The sequence below is a fragment of the Jaculus jaculus genome, chromosome 2 (genome assembly GCF_020740685.1).
Source record: "Jaculus jaculus isolate mJacJac1 chromosome 2, mJacJac1.mat.Y.cur, whole genome shotgun sequence".
In the NCBI taxonomy this organism is placed as follows: Eukaryota; Metazoa; Chordata; class Mammalia; order Rodentia; family Dipodidae; genus Jaculus; species Jaculus jaculus.
In genome coordinates, this window is record NC_059103.1 from 161,268,825 (window position 1) to 161,279,920 (window position 11,096).

An 11,096-nucleotide genomic window follows, 5' to 3' on the forward strand; every position below is an offset into this window, starting at 1 on the left:
GGGGCTCCGGTGTGACAGGGGCCACCTCCGCTTGATAGTCGTGTGTCCTGTGTGAGGGAAGCCACATCCATGAGAGGGGTCTCCCATGAGAGGGAGGCCACCTCCACATGACAGAGGGCTATTCCGTGTGAGCGGGGCCACCTCTGCGTGACAGAGGGGTCTCCTGTACGAGGGGGGACCACCTCCGCGTGAAAGACGGGTGTCCAATGTGAGGGAGGCCACTTCCATGTGACCAACGGGTCTTCTGTGTGAAGGAGGCCACCTCCATGTAAAAGACAGGTGTTCCATATGAGGTAGGCCACCTCCGCATGACAGACAGGACTCCTGGGGGGCGGGGCGGCTACCTCCACATAACAGACAAGTCTACCTGTTAGGAGGCCCACCTCCTCATGACAGAGGAGTCTCTCGTGTGAGGTGGGCCACCTCTGCATGACAGACAAGTCTCCCATGTGAGGGGGGCCACCTCCACGAGACAGATGGGTCTTTCATGTGAGGGCAGACACCTCTGCATGACAAACGGGTCTCCTGAGTGAGGGAGACCACCTCAGTGTGACAGAGGGGTCTCCCGTGTGAGGGACACAACCTCAGTGTGACAGAGGGGTCTCCCGTGTGAGGGGAGCCACCTCCATGTGACAGGTCGCGTCTCCTGTGTGAGGAAAGCTACCTCTGCATGACAGGCCTTCCATATGAGGGCAGCAGCTTCTGCGTGATAGATGGGTCTCTCCTGTGAGGGAGGCTCCCCTCCAAGTGACAGAGGGGTCACCTGCATGATTGGGGCTACTTCCGTGTGACAGGTCTGTCTCCTGTGTGAAGGAAGCCACCTCTGCCTGACAGATGTCCCGTGTGAAGGAGGACACCTCTGTGTGACACATGGGTCTCCCATGTGAGGGTGGCCATTTCTGCATGACAGACGGGTCTCCCGTGTGAAGGAGACCACCTCAGTGTGACACAGGTGTCTCCCTGTGTGAGGGAAGCCACCTCCAAGTGACAGAGGGGTCTTCCATGTGATGGAGGCCACCTCTGCGGAACAGGTCATGTCTCCCATGAGCGGGAAGCCACCTCCAAGTGACAGATGGGTATCCTTTGTGAGGAAGTCCGCCACCACTTGATAGATGGGTCCCCCATGTGAGGGAAATCACCTCTTGCGACAGTTGGGTCTCTGGTGTGTAGAGTGCCACCTGCGTGTGACAGGTCATATCTCCCGTGAGGAGACATGTGAGGGAGGCCACCTCCGCATGTCAGAGGGGTCTTAAGTGTGAGGGGGCCACCTTCGCATGACAATCGGGTCTCCTGTGTGAGGAAGGATACTTCCACATGACAGATGGGTGTCTTGTTTGAGGGGGGCCACCTCCACATGACAGACAGGGCTCCTGTGTGAGGGGTGCCACCTCCACTTGACAGACCAGTCTCTTGTGTGAAGGAGGCCACCTCAGTAAGGAGGAGCACCTCAGTAACCCAAGCCCCCACTATAACCACCAAATCTATTCACGGCTAGAAAGGCCTCCTGGCCTCTTGTGAGCCTTTATTGACAGTACAAGGATTCCAACTGGCAACAAAAATGGTAGTGGAGAAGCAGATAAAGCAGGAATACATAATCCCACACAGATTACAGTCTTGAAAGAAACATCATTAGTTGAAACAACTCCATATGAAACCAAACCCTTTATTTTCCACATTCATTTTTATTTTCTTAAACAGTTATTCATTGAATGTCCCCTCTGAGGACACTCATACTCAGAGCACTTCAGGAAGGCATGTGAGTGAAAAGGATAGCTCTGCCATTGCAGGGCTATAAGAGTTGCCTTCTCATTTCTGGGACAAAGACCAGGCCACAAGCAGTTTATGGGATGAAAGGGTTTATTTCAGGTATACAGTTCCAAGGGGAAGCTTCATCATGATGGAGGAGGCTGGTTCACTTCATTATACATCAACAGCAGAAAGACAATAGCCAGCATCATCAAGAATGACCTGACTCTCAACACACAGAGCCAGACCCAACTCCAAGGTTCACCCTGGTGACACACTTCCTCCAACAGGGCTCTACTAGGAGGTGACCAAGTAGGAAACTTATTGCAAAACACCTGAAGCTATAGGACATTACATTCAAAACTGCTGGCCCCATAGATTCATGACCATCTCACTATTCAAACTGCATTCATTCCAACTTGAAAAGTTCCTGTAGTTTTTGCTAATTTTAACACTGTTCAAAATTCCAAAGTCTCATCTGAGATTTAAGTCTGTATCTTACTTCCATCACATAAGGTCACTGAGTAAATATTCCCACTGGGTGGCGGGGGGAGCTTAATAGAGACAACCAATGCAAGATCAGTGGCCACCAGGCAAACATCAAATATCTGCAGTTAGAAGTCTGACATCTGTAACCCATGAAGAAGTCTCTGGGGTTCCAATTCTACCCATCCATCTGGGCTGCACACAACCTGAAGAAAACTCCACACCAAGCCCACAGCTCTTCTGGACAGCAGTCTCATAGTTCTGGCATCTCCACATTCCTTGGATACTGCCCATGGTTCATGTTCATCGTTCCATGCAATGCCCTTATGGGCCTCTCCATACAGGGATTTCACCCTGTTTCACATTACTGCATCTTAGCAGCTCCTCCTGTTGTGTGCACACCATAACCCTCTTTTCTGCATATCTCACACTTCCAGATCCAGTATCAGATGGGTGGCATAGCCAGATTTGTAAATCCCACTGGGAATGAAGCTTAATCTTAGAGCAGCACACTCCACCAATCTTTCTTCAAACCACCTCTTTTCTTTTTTATATATATATTGTTTTGTTATGGAATTATTTATTTATTTATTTGTTAATTAGTTTTGTACTCAGTGAATACAGTCAAGCTGGTACCATTGTTAGGCTCGTCCATGTCCTAACCCCCTCCCCCTGACCCCTCATTGTTGAGGTATATGGGTCATGCATTGCGGAGTTAGCCCACAGTTATGGGTAGGAGAAATGTCTCTGCATATCATGACCCAACGTGAGACTCTGACATTCTTTCCACCCCCTCTTCCACAAAATTTCCCTGAGCCATGTTGGGTTCATTTTTGGTCAGCTTCAGGGATGTTGTTAGGAGCCTCTGTGTCTCTGGATATCTGATATGGTAGGAGTTGATTGTTCTCTGTGCCGATCTCCATCACCCTTGTGCTGGTACCAGGTTCACCAAGAAAACAGCATGCTTGCTTGTTTTGCCAATTATTCTTAATTTCAGCTGGGGTCCTTTTGAGGTATGACGGAGTGGTTCTCTCCTTAGGATCTGTATCTATCTGAAAAAGAGAAGCAAATCTCCAACAGAGAGTAAACAAACCACCTCAATGGTGAGAAATTCCTTAACAGTTGCATTTTAAGTCTAAAGCCAATCTCTGTGCTGGCAACTAAACTTGCTTACACTTCTTTCTATGGTAAACCTTACATCTCGAATATCTTTCTGTTTTATACTTTCTGCTAACCATACCAGTCCATTAATTCTCAAGACATGGGCAGAATACAGCCAGCCTTTCCACCAGTAGCCAAGTACTAACAAAGTTCTTTCCTTCCCTTTTGAAAGTAATAAGCCTATCCTCCATAGTCACAATTCTCTCTGCATTTAACACTTTCCAGACTCTCACCAAATTGGCCCATTAAGCCCTGCCTGCAACACTGTAGGGTTTATACAGTCCAAAGTACCAAATCCTTCCACATTCCTCTCTCGAAACCACATAGTCAGATTCATGACAGCCACAACCCTACTTTCAGAATCAATTTCTCTATAATAGTTATGTTCTTGTTGCCAGGAGAAACAGCTTATGGGAAGAACAGGGATTATTTCAGGCTTACAGTTTCCAGGGGAAGCCTCAGCATGGTGGAAGAAGCTGGCTCACTTCATCACACATCCACAACAGAGAGTGAACTCAGCAAACATGAACTGACTGACCCTGAACACACAGGACTGTATTCAACCCAAAGGCCTTCCCCTATGGTATAAGACTTCAGAAAGCTGAGAGAAGTGCAGCCAATATATCCTTAGAACTACTAGACATTAAAAAAATATATATATGGGGACTGGAGAGATGGCTTAGCGGTTAAGTGCTTGCCTGTGAAGCCTAAGGACCCTGGTTCGAGGCTCGATTCCCCAGGACCCACGTTAGCCAGATGCACAAGGGGGTACACACATCTGGAGATCGTTTGCAGTGGCTGGAAGCCCTGGCATGCCCATTCTCGCTCTCTATCTCTCTGCGCCTCTCTCTCTCTCTCTCTCTCTCTCTCTCTCTCTCTCTCTCTCACTCACTCTCAAATAAATAAATAAAAATGAACAACAACAAAAATATATGGTAGGTGCAGGATGCAACTCAAATAAATCCAGTCAAAATAGATATTTTTCTCCTTAGGAATATAGTAAGCAACCCAATATATCTAAATTTATATGCACTTTACAGTAAAAATATTTTGTTAGTTATTGCATGAAACAATAGAAATCATTTTGACAAATTATTAATTGGAAGACAATTTCAAGTAAAACTAAAATCAGTGATTTATTAAAGATAAAATATTACATTTCAAATAGAGCTAATAGACTTCTAAATTTCTGATAACTGACAAAAAATAAACCATATAATAATGATACTGAACATTTTCTATGTGATCAATTATTTGCAATAATCTCTGTACTCAGACAAACTTGTACCTTTTTTTTGTTGTTGTTTCATGGTTTTTGTTTTTTTTTTTTTTTTCTGAGATAAGGTCTCACTTTAGCCCAAACTAACCTGGATCTCACTCTGTATAGTTCCAGACTGACTTCAGGATCTTTCTACCTCTGTCTCTTGAGTGCTGGGATTAAATACATGTGCCAACATTCCCAGTTCCTGAACGTTTCTTAAAAGGAGAAAAATATTTGCTGTTGTTGAATAGAATTAGATAATCTAAAATTTATATTTTTCTACCATAAAATTTGACAACAAACCAATGAATGAAATAACCAATTGAAAGTTTTACCATTATTCACTGCATAATAAAACTTGAAGTACACTGGGTGGGATGGCACACATCGACAATCCCAGGACTTGGGAGGCTAAGGCAGGAGATTGTAAATTTGGGCCCAGGTTGGGCTACATAGGAAGACTGTATCTCAAAAACAAAATAAAAAAACAGAGACTGAATAGATAGCTTGCCAATAAAACCTCACAAGCATGAAGACCTGAGTTCAAATTCAATCCCCACAAAAAAGTGCCAGGTGGGCTGGAGAGATGGATTAGCGGTTAAGGTGCTTGCCTGCAAAGCCAAAGGACCCATGTTCAATTCCTCAGGACACATGTAAGCCAGATGCACAAGGTGGTACATGCATCTGGAGTTCGTTTGCAGTGGTTAGAGGCCCTAGCACACCCATTCTCTCTCCCTCTTTCTCTCTGTCTCAGAATTTTTAAAAAGTTCCATGTGTGTTGGAGCACATTTGTAATCCCAGTACTGGGGAGACAAAGACAGGACTCATTAGCCAACCAGTCTAGCCTAATTGCCAATTTCCAATCCAATAAGAGAAGCTATTTTTAGCTATTTTTATTTTGTATTTTATTTTTATTTACTTGAAACTGAGAGTGACAAGAAGAGAGAGAGGGAAAGGGGAGAGAGAAAGAGAGAGAGAGAGAGAGAGAGAGAAAGAGAGAGAGAGAGAGAATGTGCATACCAGGGCTCCCAGGCATTGCAGATAAACTCCAGGTATATGTGCAACCTTGTGTATCTGGCTTACATGGGTCCTGGGGAATCAAACCTGGGTCCTTTGACTTGACAGGCAAGCTTCCTTAACCACTAAGGCATCACTCCAGTCCAAGGAAACCTATCTTAAAAGATAAAAAAACAAGGTTGTTCTCTGGCCTGCACATGCATGTGAATTATATACATACATACACACACATGTTAAAGTACTCTTACATGACACAGAGCTTATATAAGAAATAGCAGGTTTCAGTGAATTTAGCAGTATTAAGACATAACATGCCATTACAATTAACAAGCTGTAGAGCTTAAATGAACTTTTCTAAACTCACAATAATAATAATAATAAAAACCTATTCTTGCAAGAAATACCAAATTTTTCACTCTTATTATACACAATATGTTACCACCTTGCTGTGAAATGATAAAACTATAAAAAAATATATCATGGTAAGTATATAAGGAAAATCACTGTGGTTTAGGCAGTAATTAATTTTTTCTGAATTTTATTTGTAGTACTTGTCAGCATTCCAACAGAATTGTTTCTATTGGTTTTCTTTTCTAAACAAAATCTTCTTTGCTCCTTAATTTCCTAATAGGCTTAGAGAATCAGTTGCCAATAGCAAAAATAGAAATAGGAATCCAATTACATAATAATGTATAGCTAATGTGAGACTGGAAGGGCATGAGGCTGCACCTCTTCCTCATAATTACCTTTGGACCACACCACTCTGGTAAAGTGAGGGGAGTGGAGGTAGGAGTGTTTTGTTGCCAGCCATTAAGGGAAAGCTACTTCTAATGGCCAAAGGACAGAATCTGCATTCTGTCTTTGGACCTGGGTGGAGACTTGAAATCCTAAACCACTCAAAACATGAGATTACAAAGATATCCTATGGTTCTCTCCTATAAAAGTAAATCAAAGCCAGCCATGGTGGCACATGCCTTTAATCCCAGCACTCAGGAGCCAGAGGTAGGAGGATCAGGAGTTCAAAGCCTCCCTGGGACTACATAGTGAATTCCATGTCATCTTGGGCTAGAGTGAGAGCCTACCTCAAACCACCCCCCCCAAAAAAAAGAGTTAATCCAACTAAGCCTATCAAATACATGGCCCAGAGAACACCCCTCAAGCAAGCAGATACAACTGAAGACATATTGAGATAGATGGAATGGGTAGAATAATTTTCCTGTTAATGAGATAAGGCATTGCCTGGCGGGGGGTGGGGGGGGAGGCATGGTGGCACAATCCTTTAATCCCAGCACTCAGGAGGCAGAGGTAGGAGGATCACTGTGAGTTTGAGGCCACCTTGAGACTACATAGTGAATTCCAGATCAGCCTAGACTAGGGTGAAACCCTACCTTGAAAAACCAAGAAACAAACAAAAAAGAGAGAGAGAGAGAGAGAGAGAGATAAGTTATTATACCCAGAGAGGTCCCACCCTTGATACTGCTAAACCTGCCTGTTTTTCTGAGTTGTAATGCAAACAAAAAGCATAATCTTTGTTTTTTCCCCTTTCTATCTCTTAGCACACTAGCCAAAGTCCTAAGCACGCTCTATGTTCACCTAGCACTGAGAATATGCTCGTAAGCACAAACTGAGTCTAAAGTCTCAAATTTTAATTTATTAACAATGATGGTAATTTGGGTTGGAGAGATGGCCCAGCAGTTAAGGTGCTTTCCTGCAAAGCCAAAGGACATAGGTTCAACTTCCCAGTACCCACATAAAGCCAGAGGTACAAGGTGGCACATGCACCTGGAGTTCATTTGCAGTGGCTAGAGGCTCTGGTGTGCCCATTCTCACTCTCTACTTGCCTTTATCTCTCTCTCTCTCTTTCTCTCAAATAAATAATTTAAGTTGTTTTATTTATTTATTTTTTAATTGTGGCTGGAGAAATAGCTTAGCAGTTAAAGCATTTGCCTGCAAAGCCAAAGGATCCCGGTTCAATTCTCCAGGACCCACGTAAGCTAGATGCACAGGGGCCACATGTGTCTGGAGTTCCTTTGCAGTGGCTAGAGGCCCTAGTGCAGCCCCCTCCCAGCCTTTTTCTTTTCTCAAGTAAGTAAACGAATAAATAAATAAAATATTTATAAAAAAAAATCATGGTAACTTATGTAATACCATTATGCTTTAATATGTGTTTGTGAACTTTAAAACTTAAGATTTTGTCATTAAAATTTATTGGTTTGGATTTTACAAAGTTTATTAATTTTTAAAATATTTTTATTTGTGAGAAAGAGAGAGAACATATGGGCATGCCATAGCCTCTTGCCACTGCAAATGAACTCCAGAGGTATGTGCTATTTTATGCATCTGGCATTGCATGAGTACTCAAAAATTGAACCCAGGTCATCAGGTTTGCAAGAAAGATTTGTAACCACTGAGAAATCTCTCCAGAAAGAAAATTTATTTTTAAACATCAAAAACTTAAATATGGGGCTGAGTTGTTCCTTTACAGCAGCAAGAGAGCATGGTATGCAATACATGCATACAGCGCGCGTGCACACACACACACACACACACACACACACACATTTTTTGACATTTTTTAAAAAATATAAATAAAAGCATATTGACATGATATTGACATGATCACCACATAAAATTAGTATTTATTATCAAAAGGAAAACCTAAACTTTCCAACTACTAATGGCTTCAAATGTTTATTCATTTATCTATGATCATTTCATTATTAATACATACATAAAATATTTCCCCCAAAGTGGGTTATTCTGAATTATTTGTTTATGCTTTGACACATATTTTGTGAACCATTTCCCATTTAATAGATGAACATTTCATTATATTCTTAGAGACTGCTTGTTATTTAATAAGTGTGATGAGTTTGTTTTATACATACTATACTATTGTTTGGTTTTCTTTTTCTAGTCAATATTAAAAAAATGTGATAAACATCATCATGAATACTTATATGCTCCTACAGAATCACTAGTTAGAAGTTACTAGAAATAGAATTACTATGCCAAAGAATATAGGAAGGGACTACCTTGAAAGAGGAAGGCCCTCAGAGAATAAAAGGTAGGGGGAGAGGGAGGATACTAAAGAAGAAAACAGACAGGAACATGATCAAATTACTATATTCATATATTCATATATGCACATATTAAAGTTCCCAAAATTAAAAATAAAAAATACAGGAGGAAGGGAAGGAAGGAGGGATTGAGTCTCTTATCATCAAAATTATTTGGCTACATCAACATTTTGACACAGAGGACAGAGGATAACAAAGGAAATGAGAGAGAAAAAAAAAAAAGAGAAAGGACAATCCTTGAAAGAGGAAGGAGCTCAGTGGAAAGGGGCAGGGTAGAGGGGACAAAAGAAAATATCCTCCCTGGGACATGGTCAAATTATAGTAGATTCATATATTAAAGTTCTAAATCTTAATTCCTAGGATATTACTGGCCTTTTTCATTATTTCTTAATATGGTAGGTGAAAAATATGTTATAACTTACATTCTTTTCAAGTTTCATTCATTTTAAAATTACTTACATTTCCTCTTTTATGATTTATCTTGCCTCATGTTTCAAACATTATGCTTTGAACACATCTTCATTAGTTTGCCTTTGGTTTTGTTTATTATTTGTGAGGTATTTGTTTTGCTTCTAATCATACACTATATCATTTCCTTTATGAGTTTTTATGTTTTCTGCTTGGATACTGCTTTCTTAGCCTAAGATAATAATATTGATTCATATGTTCTGGCACAATATATGAAGTATTGATCCAGGTTTAAATAAGGACTAAAAATACCAATCCAATCATTTACTTATTCATGAATATTCATTTTTTTCATTCCTCATGGGCACATGCATACCAGGCAGTGCTCTAAATAGGGATAAAACTGTGAACAAGGCTGCTATGTTTTCTGCTCTTAGAGTTATATTCCTCACAAAATATTATGGGGTAGTTTTGTGCTTTGAATCAGGTGTGCCCCATAAGCTTGTGTGTTCTGAATGCTAGAGTCTCCAATTGGGGCATTTTGGAGCCTTCTGGAGGCAGTGTTCCTCTTGCCAATTTGGCACGGTCTCCTGCAGCTGTTGTCCACCTTAAGTTGGCCAGGAGGTAAGGTCAATGTTCTCTCCTGTCATCATGAAGCTCCCCATTAAGTCTATATGCCAAAACAAACCCTTTCCTCCACAAGCTGCTTTTGTTTGGGTCCTTTGTGCCAGCACTGAGAAGATGACTATACTAGCAAATTGGCATCAAGAAGTGAGGTTTGGGGCTGGAGAAATGGCTTAGTGGTTAAGCGCTTGCCTGTGAAGCCTAAGGACCCCGGTTCGAGGCTCGATTCCCCAGGACCCATGTTAGCCAGATGCACAAGGGGGCGCATGCATCTGGAGTTTGTTTGCAGTGGCTGGAAGCCCTGGCACGTCCACTCTCTCTCTTCCCCTGTCTCTCTCTCTCTCTTTCCCTCTCTCGCTCTCACTCTCAAATAAATAAATGAAGATAAAAAAAAAAAAAAAGAGGTTCTTGCTACTAGAAATCTGAGTCTGTGGCTTTGCCCTTTTGGAACTGATTTGCAGGACAAATGTGGATAGATTTGAAATCTTGGCCTAAAAGACACCTTGCAGATCTATAAGTATTGCTTCATGGACCACTTGGTCAGAAAGATCTGAATGCAATAACAACTATGAACTGTGAGGTTTGGTTTATGAAAATGAGAAACAACTTTGTAGGGACTGGTCAAGCAGCAGTTTATGTGAGAGGCTTGCTGCGTTCTGCCTGTCTGTATCCTGGGAACTTGTGCAAGGCTGCATTGTGCATAAATGGATTGGAGTAAGCAGAAGGACATAGCACACAGAAAGAAATCCTGGGCTGGAACTACTGCCTGCTCAGCTGAAATTGCTTAGATTACAACCACTGAGATTTGGCCAGCTGACCTACATTGGGAAACCAGGAAGAATGTAGGCTTCTTGAAGTAAGGGGCTAAATGCTGAAGGAGTGTTCTGCTTTGCAAAGTTGGATTTATTTTCTCCCAGTATTAGCAAGTTGGTAGCTCACCTGCTACTATGGAGTCTAACAAATGCAGGAAAGAGAGGGTCATTGAATTTGCAACATGGTTTTGGTTTTTTTGAAACAGTCATAGGCAGTGTGAAGCAGGCTTGTTGGACTACCTGCATGGAGACCCACTAGAGCCATGAGGATGAACTGTGGATTGCATCTAATGGAGATGCCAGGACTATGAGATGGCTGGCAAGGAGATCTGCTAACATTGGATGGAATATACCTTGGGGCATGAGCAGCTGAGCTCGATGGGTGTAATTGGAACTCCAGAGATCTGTAACTGGTTAGAATTATTGTACTTGCAGACGTGTTCCTGGTCACAGTTGTCAAACTTGGAGTTGGATTTTGATGTTTGCCCTATTTAAATCTTA